The sequence below is a fragment of the Chelonia mydas genome, chromosome 4 (assembly GCF_015237465.2).
Source record: "Chelonia mydas isolate rCheMyd1 chromosome 4, rCheMyd1.pri.v2, whole genome shotgun sequence".
Taxonomy (NCBI): Eukaryota; Metazoa; Chordata; order Testudines; family Cheloniidae; genus Chelonia; species Chelonia mydas.
The window spans coordinates 123,679,537-123,694,936 of NC_057852.1; positions in this window are offsets into that span (position 1 = coordinate 123,679,537).

Consider the following 15,400-nt stretch of genomic DNA (forward strand, 5'->3'; position numbering starts at 1 on the left):
CCAGAGATGTTGCTTCTTTTTATGACTTGACTCTTATTTATTGCTGCTTAGATGAGTTACCAGCCACAGGTTTGATAAATGGCGGATCCAGGATTACAACTACAGGATGAAAGAGGGCAGATAAAGTACTAAGGTCTAAAATACTGGTTCTTCAAGTGCTTGTTCATGTCCACTCCATATTAGGTGTGCGTGCTCTGCGTGCACTGTTTCCGGAGATTTTCCCCCCAGTGATATCCATAGGGCCGGCTATAGCACCCCCTGGAGGATCTTTGCATGAGCGCGGGCCTCCAGCGGTTGCTAGAGCCGGTACTACAGATACCACTGGGAGGGGAAATCTCCAGCAACAGCGCAGGTGGCGCACGCGCACCTAACATGGAATGGACATGAGCAACACGTCGTGAAGAAGAACAGTTACAAAAGGTAGGTAACCGGTTTTTCCTTACTCATGCAAAAGTCCCATTGATTTTGAGGGGGATTATTTGCCTGAGTAAGGTGAGGAGGATTTAGCCATTCTTTCCTAGCGCCTTTATTCAGTAGTTAAAAGCTAAATGTCTGTCACCAGACACTGATGACTTGACCGTCAAAAATTGTTCCAAGCCGGAATGAGTCTCTTGGCAATGTTAGGTGGGAAGGAAGTAAAAAAGAGAGAGAGCAGAAATATGAAATACGGTGTGTAATCTCTTTAATACTGTTAGTGTAATAATGACTTAGCATGGCAAACTTGTGAAGTCTACAGTATATCCAATAAATAACAAAATAAATGTTTTTTTTTATGAAAGAGCTGTTATGATTTATTGTCAATTTACCTACTCTTCTGGTAGTTTGCAAACATTGAGGCAGGGGGAGGGCAGTTAGGGCCCCAATTCAGAATGGCACTTAAGAACATCCTTAATTCTAAGCATATTAGTAGCCTCATTCAAATCAGTGGGACTTCTTGTATTCCTCTTAACGTTTGTTATTTGTATTGAAGTAGCACATAGGATCTCCACTAATGCACCAGGCCCCCATTTTGGTAGGCATCATTGAATACAACAAAGAGGTGGACCCTGCCCTAAAGATCTTACAATGTAAAAGTACCTTGCTGAATTGGGGCCTAAGTGTCAAAGTATTGCAACAGATAAAGGAGTCTCCAGACAGCAGATAGTTTTAAAATACCTAAATACATAAGATGAGGTGGGTTAAGGATTAACATTTATCTTTAATGAAACAGTTCTTGAGCCAAATTCTCAGTTACACCTTTGGCTTTTATCATAATGTTTCATTTAATTATAGTTTAGTTTGTGGAGGAGGACTTAATTACAACGATAGGTGTTTTTAATACTCTCAAAATACATTGAACTCTGGATCCATCATTGTCTTTACTGATAGATATGCATTCATCTGTAGGAAATACAATGTAAATGAGAGAGTACTTTACATTTCTCTTACATCTATAAACTAGATTTGTTTTAAATACAAAGTGTTTTCTGGACACACCTTGATGTAAGGAAAAACACAGAGGGATGTAGTTGGCCTAATTTTTGTGTGTGCATTTTATTAGCTCACTTGTGTATATAGTTGGAAGGTAATGCTGGTTCTAAAGTCTCCTGTTAGTTTTTATTGGAGGGGATTTTGTATATTGTGTGTTTAATATACAATAGTGAAACACAAACTAGATTCAGTAGTCAAAAGTAACTCTTTGTGAAGATCCCTCTGCAATTTTACTTCAGGAAGTAAGTTCCTTCTTTCATATAGTCATGATGAGACTGGGCCCAGCTTAACATTGACTAATGATTATGGAGTTCACGTAGACAAAGTGCTGAAAACCCTCAAGAAACTAGGAGGCATTGACTGGAAGGGATTTAATAGTCCCTAAGTGATTTCAGATGGTGTCTCAAGTCTAATCCTACCGTGTAAGGCATGTTACTGAGAAGTCAAAGTGAAACAAGGACCTTATACATCTCTTATTACTTAGTCAGATATATTTGGATGAGGGAGGGGAAGAGGTGGTGGTGTTTTTCTTACCTCTCCAGGATATATCACCTGATTAAATGTGGAAACTTTAACATTTCAAAGTCTGAGTTAAACTGCAGGGAAAAGCAGCACAGACGTTTTCTGCCACAACTGGCTGCAATTACTCAGTTCTTATTTCGATATTGAAGTACCAGCAAATCATTTTAAAAGATTGTTCTCAAGAGTTGACTTAGTTCCTCACAGAAGGTCTTCTCAAGTCAGAGATTTTGAGAGATGGGCCTGACTAAGCAACAATCTGAGTAGTAAAAATTAGGACATCTCTTTGAATGCTGCCACACTGGACTTAAGACAAGAGAAAAAACACACATAGCAGAAATCTTTTGTGCCAGCAGGAAGAGAGAAATTAATACTTGAAAACCACGGTAGATTTGGTGCATGTAAACTTTTACATGCTAATTAGCCACAGAAGAATTTTGACCTGTGAAGGATATATAAACTTCAGAGAAACCTTTATATCCAGGAATACACAAAAATGAATGCAGAGTACACAAGGATTAGAAACCTACTACAAACATTCTCCTACTCCACTCAGAGTTCAGAAAAATATTTAAAAACTGAGATCACTCTCACTCGTGTGATATATATATAGTGTATAGGAAGTGAAAACCAGGATTTCTTAACCATAGAAATCATTAAGTACTGTTCCTTATCCTTTGTATCTCAGTAGGAGCTAGAGCCCCAGCCAAAATCACTGAAATGTTGTATGAGGTACTGTACAGACAGAATATCTTCTCTGGAGAGTCTGTAATTCAAGTAGACAAGACAAGACGAAGTATTATCCCCGTTTTACAGATGGGGAGCTGAGGTGCAGAGAAATTAAGTCAATTTCTTGAATTGTGAGCACCAGTCCTGGGCACAATATTCCAGCAGCAGTTGCACCAGTGCCAAATACTGTATTTTTTTCATTATTTACCACTCCCCCAATTTGTGTCATCTGCAAACTTTATCAGTGGTGATTTTATGTTTTCTCCCAGACATTGATGATGATGTTAAATTGCATAGGGACAAGAACCGATCCTTGTGGGACTGCACTGGAAATGCAACTTCTTGACGATGATTCACCGTTTACAGTTACATTTTGAGGCCTATCAGCTGGTTTTTAATACATTTAATCCAAGCTCTGCGATATAACCGCATTTGCTCCAACCCCTCAGACAGAGACAAACACCCACAAGATCTCTATCAAGCATTCTTACAACTACAATACCCACCTGCAGAAGTGAAGAAACAGATTGAGAGAGCCAGAAGAGTTCCCAGAAGTCACCTACTACAGGACAGGCCTAACAAAGAAAATAACAGAACGCCACTAGCCGTCACCTTCAGCCCCCAACTAAAACCTCTCCACCGCATCATCAAGGATCTACAACCTATCCTGAAGGATGACCCAACACTCTCACAAATCTTGGGAGACAGGCCAGTCCTTGGCTACAGACAGCCCCCCAACCTGAAGCGAATACTCACCAGCAACCACATACCACACAACAGAACTACTAACCCAGGAACCTATCCTTGCAACAAAGCCCTTTGCCAACTGTGCCCACATATATATTCAGGGGACACCATCAAAGGGCCTAATAACATCAGCCACACTATCAGAGGCTTGTTCACCTGCACATCTACCAATGTGATATGTGCCAGCAATGCCCCTCTGCCGTGTACATTGGTCAAACTGGACAGTCTTTACGGCAAAGAATAAATGGACACAAATCAGATGTCAAGAATTATAACATTCATAAACCAGTCGGAGAACACTTCAATCTCTCTGGTCACGCGATTACAGACATGAAAGTTGCGATATTACAACAGAAAAACTTCAAATCCAGACTCCAGCGAGAGACTGCTGAATTGGAATTCATTTGCAAATTGGATACAATTAACTTAGGCTTGAATAGAGACTGGGAGTGGCTAAGTCATTATGCAAGGTAACCTATTTCCCCTTGTTTTCCTAACCCCCCCCCCCCCCCCACGTTCTTGTTAAACCCTGGGTTTGTGCTGGAAATGGCCCACCTTGATTATCATACACATTGTAAGGATGTTATACCAATAAAATAAAAACCAGCAGGATCTTATTAAAGGGAAAAAGGCAAAATACCACATTTATTGTGAATACAGAAAGAATCATAGTAAGCAGTTGGTTATAGCTATAACATTCCATTCAATCTCATATTTATTCACACACACACACACACACACACACACACGTTCTGCAAAGTTGTTATCATAGTTACCAGCCTTAGAGTCTCTATTCAAGCCTAAGTTAATTGTATCCAATTTGCAAATGAATTCCAATTCAACAGTCTCTCGCTGGAGTCTGGAATACTATTACCTTTTTTGATAAGATTTAGTTTGGTTGAGAAAGGTATCAAGTAAATATATTCACTGCCTACATAGATATAGGCAGATAATTAACTGGATACCGACGTAGTATGGAGGAGTAGGTTTACGCTTGCTGTTGAAACACACAACCGTTCCATTTTCGTACCCCCCAATGACATTTGACAATAGTAAAGAAAAGGGATTGTGTTCAGCTGCAAAAATACTTCTGAATCTGAATGTACATGCCAGGGGCAGTTCAGACTGGCCCCTGAAATACTTCATTCCTAACCTCGCTCCAACTTGATGTGATTCTGTCTGTCCAAAGTAATGGAAGGGAGTCAGCATTTATAGCTGAGGGTAGAACTCAAGAGCTCCTGGCTCCCACCTGTATGTTTAGATCACTGCACTACACACAAAACAAAGGTAAGGCACAATGAAATATTGGGAGGGAATCTGTTCTTTGTCCTCCTAGACAGTAAATAGAGATTTACTCTTTTTGGAGAAGGGGAGAATTTTTCTAAGATCCCTATTTTATTTTTGTTGGGTTTTTTGCTCTCCTTATTTTGATACGTCTTCCCACTATCCTCAAAGGCTGAATGGGGCTGGATCCTCTTGCCTGCAGAATATGTTTCAATGCATCTCTGTTCATTAGCCAAAGGGGGAGAGGCATATTGCTGCCTTGTAACCGGTTTCAGCCTCTGGGCCTGAACTCTGAGTTTCTACACTAGAAACACTGCAGTGGTTCATCCACAGTGCTGCAGGTGTGCCACTGTAGTGTAGACACATACTACAGCTATGGAAGGGGTTCTTCCTTCGCTGTAATAAATCCACCTCTCTGAGAGGCGATAGAAGAATTTTTTTGTCGACCTAACGCTGTGTACGCTGGGGCTTAGGTTGGCTTCACTATGCATTTCAGGGGCATATACTGGCCTGGAGAGCCTGAAATTCAGGACCTTTGCTTGGTCAGGCTTGTATTGTCAGTAAATAGCCAGGGAGCAAGATAATTCCCTTCATTTTCTTACTGATCAGAAGTTTTTGGTAGTGGGTCTGTGTGCTCCCTGCCCTTTTTGTCCTGACTTAGTTACCAGCTCCAATCCCACCAGCAAAGACTGTGTTGCAGTAAATGCCTTGGGAGTGGCTTCCTCAAACCCCATCAAAACTACATTCCATCTCGTGCCAGGAGCTCAGCCTGCTGACTGCACAGTGCTTTCAAGGTTGACTCCATTGGGGTTGTAAGATGCACTGCTCTATTGAAGTGGGACCCCAGCCGAGGAAGCTAAGGATGAGTGCTCAACCTAAACTCTGGCCCCAGTAGATGGAACAAAACCACAGAACACATTTTGTTTCAAAGATTGCCTGGGCACAGCAGCTGTTGGATACATGCTGGAGAAGCCTAAAGAAATCAGAGAGCTTCGCATTTTTGATGTAAGGAAACAAGGAATGGGTTCTGTGTTATAATTGATGTAAATGGTGGGGCCCAATATCAAAGATCAGTGTAATTCACTGTCTGCCGCTGGACAAATACCGAGTGACATTTGTTACACAAATCAAGAATTTGAATGGGATTATACTTACTATTTGAGTAAAACTTTCATGAGTGCTAAATGACTTAGGCTTCTAAGTCCTAAGGGCCTAACTCCCATAGCTTTCTACATGCTTAAATTCCATTGACTTTCAATGAGATGTTGACTCCTAAGTCACTTAGGTGCTTTTGAAAATGTTACCCCAAATTTTGTAACTCCAACAGGAGTGTTTTTGAAGGCCAGGATTTTTAACAAGTATCTAGTGACGTGGTGCTTAATTGGGGGTACTTAGCTTGAGACACCTTTAAAGGCGCCTGATTTCTTTCCAGCAAGTGTAAAGGACCCAATCTGTAAATCAGACCCTTTAAGAGTCTCAGTTTAGGTACCCAAAAGTGGAGGCATCCCCAAGCTCACTTGTCAGTTTTAAAAATCATGACCTAAATCTCTTATCAAGGGTGGCTAGAGCGTTGGCTGAATGCTCTGCAGTAGGAACTTCTTATTTTGGCATGAAATCTAAATAAATAATCTGAACACTTCTCCTATGTTAATCCTCACACCTCCCTGTGACCTAGGCTAGTATAGTCCCCATTGTATAGATGGGGAACTGATGCCCAGAGGTTGAATGGTCCATGGTCAGAAGGAATCCACGGCAGAGACAGGAGAGCTGGGTTTTGTCCTTGAGTCCTAGGTCAGTGACTTTACCACATGACCATCTTTCCTCCCCTAATTTGACTTTATACTGCATAGTACTTTAATCAAAGTACTATGCTTCTTGTTTGTTTTGTGTATACAAAGAGAACTATATTGAGGAAGGTAAATGAATGCAGCATGTTTTATCAGAAGCTTGATCCTGTTCCCATTGCAGTCAATAGTGAAAGTCCCTTTGACTTCAGTAGAGTAGGATCAAGCCCTTAAAGGCTTTTTAAAGCAATCGGTTAACAGAGCTTTCCCCGCAGGCAGGTGAGAGTCATTTTCCACCTTTTACAGAAGAATAAGACAAGGTGAAGTGACCCATCCTGGCTTACACAGTGAGTCTGAGCAGAGCCAGGAATGGAATCTCACTCCCCTGCCCTAAATGCTAGGCCATATCATGAAAATGAAGCACAGCCAATCCTGTATAAATCCATGTATACAAGGGTGCATGTTGTGCTGTCAGTTCTTAAGCAGAACTCATTCATGTCATGGGGGAATCTGCTTAAAAACCCATGACCTGGTGTGACCCAAGAATGCTCAGAAAAATCGCTCTTTGTCTTTCTGTCTAGATTTAACATAGATTCTATGTCCTGTCCTCTACGAGTACCACCCACTAGTGAGTCTGTAAAGCCAGATAAAATGTTTGTTTTCACTAGATGGCGCTCCATGACCACTTAGTAGTAGTTGCCTATTTGTGCTCTAGTACCTGGAGCGTAATACAAATAAAGTGTAAGTGGGCATAACATCACATTACTCCAATGAAACTAGACTGGAGGGAGGGATAGCTCAGTGGTTTGAGCATTGGCCTGCTAAACCCAGGGTTGTGAGTTCAATCCTTGAGGAGGCCGTTTAGGGATCTGGGGCAAAAATTGGGGATTGGTCCTGCTTTGAGCAGGGGGTTGGACTAGTTGACCTCCTGAGGTCCCTTCCAACCCTGATATTCTATGATTCTATGACTCTCAGAATAGTCACTGCAAAGAATAAAGACACCAAGAAGTTAAACGTTTTCAAAGCACAAAAGCCCTAGGTTGCTACTACACTTTGATGTTTATTACCCTCCTGCTATTTCTTCCTCCACATATCACCAGAAATCTGATCCTTCAGACCTGTCTAGCTGCCCAACTACTTGTCCAGGCCCTTCCCAGTGTTTGGCTTCATTATTGCTACCTCATGCTCGCTAAACATCCTCTTTACTTGTATTTGCCATCCTTCAGTCTACCTAAAACACAGCTGCTGAAATCATCTTCCCCACCTGCCCCGTTGGAGTATGTTCCCCTCCCTTGTTTGATGCCACTTCTATCTCTCCCTCACCACATGTATCTAGTTCAAACATGTAGCTTTGTGTTCAGTGTCCCATGCCTCCCTGGCTCCTATCATGTTTCCTATCTCCCTTTCTGTTACATCAAGGATGCTACTGGCTCAATGCGCCATTGGTTTCCTTCTCCCATTTCGGTGCCTCTTTTTCCATATTTCTCCCATGTGTTGAATTCCCTCCCATTCCCTGCTCACCAACCTGATTCTTCCTAAGATATACTTCCCTGCAGAGTGCCCGTGAGAAGTGTTAACTTACTGTTTAATGTGGCCATCAAGAGCTACACTATCCCATCTGATCTTAGTAGAGTAACCCAGCTTCACTTTAAGCTCCTCCCTTTTGTTTGTTGCATCTTATATACTCTTCAGAACAGGGTTGATGCCAAGATTTTCAAAAGTGACTAGTGATTTTTGGATGCCTCAATTTTAATCACCCAATTTGACCCACCTAAAAGGGTTCTGATTTTCAGTGGGTGGGTGCTCAGCCCTTTCTGAAAAATCAGGCCCCTGCAAGGTTGCTTAAATTAGATACCTACAAATTATTAAACACTTGTGAAAATCTTAGGCCATGTCTTTCCAGACTCTTCAGTGCCTACCACATGTTGATTGCAGTGTAAATAATACTTGAGCTGACTGTGCTCAGCCCTGCATAAATTGGAAATAGGGATGCTGAAAAGGCCGAAATGGACAATAGATATGTCTGTTCTGTATGTGGAATGGAGCAGGGTGATGTATCCTTCTCCCATGTGGATGGAACAGAAAGTTCGCCATCTGTAACAAAGGCGAATGTGAGGCAGCATCTGCTCAAATTTAAACATTTTCAAATCAACAGGCCTGGAGAACTTACACGTAAGAGTCATAAAGGAGCTAGCAGAGGAGGTCTCCAAACCACTGTTAATTTTAGCAAATCTGGAAAAATGGGGGAAATTCCAAAGGACTGGCAGAATGCCAATGTAGTTCCCATATTTAAAAAGGAACCTGTTAGCCTGATGTTGATTGTGGGAAAAATAATGAAACAGTTAGTTTGGGATTTTATTAACAAAGAAAGACTAAAAATATAGTTAAAGCCGCTCAGCATAGTTTCACGGTTGGTAGGTCTCGTCAAACAAACCTGTTTTGGGTTTTTTTTAGCACGATTATTTCTCTGGTTGCTAAAGCCAACTATGTACATTAGTATATTTGGATTTCTCCAAGGCATTTGACTTAGTACCACAGGACATTTTGATTTAAAAACTTGCATTACATAGAATTAACAAGGCACACATTAGATGTGCTGAAAACTGGCTCACTAACTGATCTTTACATGTAGTTATTAATGGGGGATATAAATGAGTGGGGCTGTTTCTGATGGGGTCCCCTAGAGATTGGGTCTTGGTCCAGTGTTTAACACTTTTATCAACGATGATATAAAATCTTTGCTGGGAAAGGTTGCAGATGAGATTGATTGGCAAGGCAGTAAATAATGAGGAGGGTAGCTTCCTGTTAGAGCGATATGAATCACCTGGTTAAATAGTCACAGTCCAACAAAATGCGTTTTAATACAGCCTACACAAGGTAATACACCCGGGAACCAAGAATGCAGGCTATATCAGCAGGATGAGAGGCTGCCTTGGAAAAGCAGTGACTCATAGAAGGACTTGGGTCTTTACAGATAACTCTTTGAGCTCTCAGTGTGGTGCTGTGGCAAAAAAGGTTGATGTGATCCTTGGTTGTACAGAAAGGGGAATATCAAGTAGAAGTACAAAGTAAGACCATTGCTAGAATGCTGCGTCCCATTCTGGTGTCCACACTTCCGAAAGGGTGTAGCAATACTGGAGAGAGCGTGAAGGGGAGTCAGAAAAATCATCCAGGGGCTGGAAAACAAGCCTAGTGATGTGAAACTTAAGGAGCTAAACGTTTTCACCTTCTCAAAGAGAAAAGCGAGAGGTGACTTGATCACTGGGTATTGGTACTTACACATGGGGTGCTAGAACAGGGGGGACCAAGGGCCCATGGCCCTCCCATGTTTGAAAGTGGCCAGGCCCATCCACTTTTTGCCATGGGTCTGGTCCCCTGCCTCTCCTCTTCCCCCTGAGGCCCAAGGCCCCTGCCCCACAGCCAGGCCCAAAGCTGGAGCCTGGCCCAGGATAAGAGTAGCCCGGGGAGCCATGGACCCTTCACCTGCCCTGGGCCGGGGTCCTGGGGGTGGAGACACAGGCTGGGGGCTGCTCTCGCGCTGCCCCACCCAAGGCAGGTGGAAGGGCCTAGGCTGCCTTGCTATGGCTTCTGGCTTGGCCGGGGGCAGGGCCTCAGGGGGGGAATGGGAAGGGCAAGGGTGGGGCTATGGAGGGAGCAGGGCCTCATGGGCCCCCCACTTTTAGGAAGAATCCATTTCCCTTTCTTTCACATCGAAAACCTATCTTATACTGGGGGCTGTAATAGGTCTGATTGGCCCTTTAAAGGGAGTTGGCCTCAGCTTTGCCTGTGAGGTAGCAGCTATCCCCCAGCTGATCCTGATCTGGTGGCTCAATTACCACTAGTGACTTTGGCTGTGAAAGGTTCATGGAGGCCTACCCAGAGAGAGGAACTAGCTCAGAGAGAGGGTCAGTGTGTGAGTGAAGGAATGCTGGGAGGGAGTTAGTCCCTGTAATAGTCTTTGGAAAAGGGCTAAGGCCCTGTGAAGTATGCCTGTGGGTTGGTGTTCTATGGGAGGAACAAGGAGTTAAGAGGCTTGAGACCAGAGGAGAGGCTGTACTAGCCATAGGCTACTGGGAAACAGCCTAAGGCCTTGGAGGTAGGAGGTGGCCAAGGGAAGCAGCAGCAGCAGCATGTCCAGAGGAGCAGACCTAGCTGCTTAACACTAGCTCCCTGGGCTGGCATCCAGAGTACAGGGTTGCTCTGGGTTCCCCTACCAGCCCCAAGGAAGGGTTGTAAAAGCCCTGATATAAGGACTATAGAGCTCAGAGTGGGGCTGAAGACTGAGCCCAGAGGATGGGTTGAGGGTAGCCCAATGGGGCAAAAGGATCTCTTGTTGGGGTATTTGGAATGTTACTCCAAGGAGATCTGGACTAGATGGGACAGCCAGAGGGCTGGGCCATGGAAGGTGCAGACCCCAGAAGGACAGATAAGGCGGGGTTCTGGAGGAGAAGCCCTGACCCGATGCCAGAGGATGTGTTATGGCAGCGAGTGGAACTGCTTACAGGGGCTTTTCAGTCTTGCTGGCAAAGTCGTAACAAGATCCAATGGCTGAAAGTTGAAGCTAGACAAATTCAGCTTTGAACTAGGATGCCGTTTCCTAGCAGTACAGGTAACTAAACATTGGAACAGTTTACCAGGGAGGTGGTGGGATTGACTATTGCTTGGTATCTTTAAAAGTGAGATTAGATGTCTTTCTACAAGCTATACTTTAATCCAGCTTCTGGGAGATATTCTACAGCCTTTTTGTATATGGTGGGATCTGTCTGGATGGTTGGAGTTTGTGAATTCCCATGTTCATTCCTTTCCCTCCTGGGCTGTGGCAAGAACAGGAAGTTCTGCATTGCTATCAACGTGCTCCTAACACTTGCAGCTCTGCATTAAGGCAATGACTATAACCAAATCTCATACTTCAGGGCTTGCTTGCAGGGTCAGGAAGGATTCCCTCCCCCCCCCCCCCCCCCACTCCACTTCTCCCAACTGACCAGATGTATTCTGGTTTTTGTACTTCTTTTTTCCATCCAGGATTGGCCAGAGCTGGAAATGGCACGCTGGACAGGGTGGACCAGTCATCTGAGGCACAGAGAATCCTTTCTCTTAGATGTGCAGCTGATGTGTCCTGCTCACATGCTTGGGATCTAATGGATTGCCAGATTTGGGGTGGCATGGGAATTTCCCCCCAGGTTGGTTTGGCTGGGATCTCGGGGGAGGAGCGCAGGTTACTTTACTCTGTAGTATGGAGTGTAGATTGCCTGTTAGGATCATCTCGGCATATCCCACCTAATCATTTCCCTGCCATCATGGCAACCTCCAGCGTTGGTGGCACCTTGGTTGCTCTGGTTCTTTTCCTGTGACACACAGTTTAGTCTCTTAAGAACTGAAATGCTTTAGTCCAACCCAAGCTATTGGGCTCTACGCAGGGGTAACAGGGTGAAATTGTGTCCTGGTAGACAGGTGGTCAAACTAGGTGATCCACTGATCCCTTCTGGCCTTAAACAGAGGAAGATACAGAGTTTATATAGAGTCCTAGCCTTAGGGCGTTTACAGATGTATCACTCATTTAGGACCGGATCCTCAAAGGATCTGGATTTCAATGAGAGTTAGGACCTTAAATAACTTTGAGGATCAGAGTCTGACTACTCGGTATAGTGTTCATGACTGTACTTCTCTTGGCAGTATTTTCAGGATTGGACCCTTTATCTGACTCTAGGGGTCCAGTCAAACATATGATTCACTGGACCTTTAAGTGATTCATGTATATTTTTAAAATTTAGTCTGGTGGTGGAGGTGAAAGGGCTTGCAGAGGAAGTATGTTACGGAAGGATTTAAATGACAAGAGAGAGGTCACTTGGCTAAAACAAAAAGGAAAGCAATAAACCTAGTATGTCCATTCTCAAAGGCTATTTAAGGGCAAAACCGATTTAACTATTGCTATGGAACTGATGACAACTTATGCTGTTATTGTATAGCAAACAGAAAATACCAAGTACCATTGAGGAAGGCTTTAAAAAAAAATTAATAGACGGTTGGGTCAAATGCGAAGGTGCTAAACTAATTGACTAGAATGTAATCTAAAAATAGAGAATTGAACCTCACGACAAAAAAGTAATGCTTCCCTTAGGAAGACTTAATCAAGTCCAAACAGAATGTTTTCTGACTGATGACCAATTACAATTGTATTTTTAAATGCTGCAATTGACTCTGTTCTCATTACTTTTGTGGGGGCAGTTCACTTTCTTTTTTCAAGCAATTATGCTCATTCTGGTGCTATGATTGATGGAATAATGAAACTCATATCAAAATGAAAGCACTATGAATTGACAAAGTTATGTGACACTCTACATATTGGCCCTATGTAGGGTGACCAGACGTCCCGATTTTATAGGGCTAGTACGATATTAGACGCCTATTTAAGAAAAAGCCCCAATTACGCCCCCATCCCTGTCCCGATTTTTCACACTTGCTATCTGGTCACCCTAGTCCTATGAGTTATGAATGACATTTCTTATTAAAGGATTTTATTTAAACTACTTGTGTGGCAGGAAACAGTGGTTCTTGAACTTATAAGACTATTCTTAGATGACTTTTGTTTTCTATATTTAAATTTTGTAATGGTAGAAAGTATTATTTTGCAATATTTTGTACTATATATTTGGAATTTTTTTTTATTTGCTATACGAAGATGTTGTGTAGTATTGCTGCGTGGTGGTAGGCCTTGATCCAAACCCCAGTGAAGTCAGTGGGAATCTTTCTATTGATATATGTGGGCTTTACAGTAGGCCCATAAACAGCTGCCATGTTTAGCATTCCAGCAATGATCTTACCAATGCTGTGTACAGGAGCAAGAGGTGGGTGCAGTTCGGTAATGGGTGAAGTGATCTTTACGTAGATTGTATGGCCTTTGGGCTAAGAAATGCTATATAATTATACATGCCTGTGATTGGTCATGATTTGTATTGCAGTAGTGCAATCATGGGATTAGCCAGAATCATGGGATTAGCCCCATTGGGCTAGTCATGGTATAAACACTGAACACACAAATGGCGCCTGCCCTGAAGTGCTTACAATCTAAAAGAAAAGATGATGGGTGGATGCAGGAAACAGACAAGGGAGCTTGAGGTAACAATGGGACAATACTCGTCACCATGAGAATCCATCATGCCAGCATACCCGCTGACTAACCATTGTTGTATAATATCATGGGTTTCCCTGGATGATGCCACCTCCTTCCCTGCCATCTGCTCATGCTCCAGTAAGCCAAAACTGCTGTTTCTTTGCCCTTTGGCAGCATAGCGCCCCCACTCCCCAGATCAGCAGCTGTGTGAAAGGGTCTGCCCCAGCCCTGGTTTGAGGGTGATCAGTGTGGGGAGCTGGCCCTAGAGCTCAAGGGAGCAAATCCCACCACAACTCCCTGCTGCCAGCCTGCTCCCCATTGCAGGGGAAGGATGCTACTCCAGAACAGAAGCTCAGATCTGCCCAGGTGGGGATAGGAATGATTCTGGCCCAATCAGCTGACATAGGGTGGGGCTGGAGAGGGGATGCACGTATACTCAGGCCTTACTGCTGTAGTAGCTGCTGCCGCTGGAGGTAGCAGGCTCAACGACAGTCTTAACACAGGGCTAAGGGACTGGCCTGGGGACTTGGGTCAGGGGCATAGCTCTGGCCAGGCTGAAGGAGCAATCCAGATTCTGCACAGGAGTGCTGACCTTCCTGGTGACGACAGATGGCAGGTGATACAGTAGAGACTGGGACTTGCCCGTCTCTGCTCACTCTGCCCCAGCACTAGTGTCCTGTGCATGGGACACAGAAGGTACTCTTGGTTGGGTTGGAGGGTGTAACCTGTGTATCTAGGTGTTGGTTGCGCTATTGCAGGAGGGAGAGGAAGTTGTGTGACATCCAAACGATACCCTCAGTTATTACAAGGGATGTCTTCCCCCAGATAAGTACTGGTCTATAGCTGCATGTAGTTTCTATTTTGGGGGTAAATTCCTGCCTGCTCAACAGCTGTATGAGGGAAATGAAGGGTTTGGGCCTAGAGGGAGATAAATGTGATTCTCTCAGACAGGTGATTTGGGATCCACTTAATGAACTTGGGCTGTTTACACTACAGAAGTAAAAGAGGGCAGAAGCAGGCTTGGAATTCAACATACTAGGTGGAGAACTGTGATCTCAGGGGAACAATACATGGTTTAATTTTTATGTTCTTCCCTATTTGTGTAGCTGCTATTCTAGGTTCACAAACACAGTTCCTCATTAATATGGACACTGATCTAGATTAGAGTGACTACAACTGGTGGTGAATCTACCGCATGGGGTCATATAATGAAAGGAAATATAATTATATTGTCCATATCCAAACTCCTCAGGCTTCCAGTCCATGAAGGCCTTGATTATGGAGTGTTACTTTGAGTATATCTGCCAAACTTTAGAGTACAGAGTCTCTGAATTACATTGCAGTTCATTCTCAGTTGCTCATTTATAGAATAAGCTCCTGGAATGTATACGTAAAATGCAATGAAGAAAATGGAAATGAAGGGTGACTAACCACTGGGACAAACTACCAATGGAAGTAGTAGATTTTTCCATCTTTTGATGTCTTCAGATCAAAACTAGATGCCTCTCTGGAAGTTTATGCTTTAGCCAGACATAAGCTAATAGGTTCAGTACAGGGTTAACTGTGTGAAATTTAATGGCCTGTGATCTGTACATCAGACTAGATGAGCTGATGACTCCTTCTGGCCCTACGCTCTCTGAATCTGAGAATGATCTTACATGTGCATAGAACATTTCTCTCTGTAGTGTCCCTAAGAGCCGCACAACCTTTACAAACTTATGTACAATCTACACCCAGAGTTCACATCATCTACCAT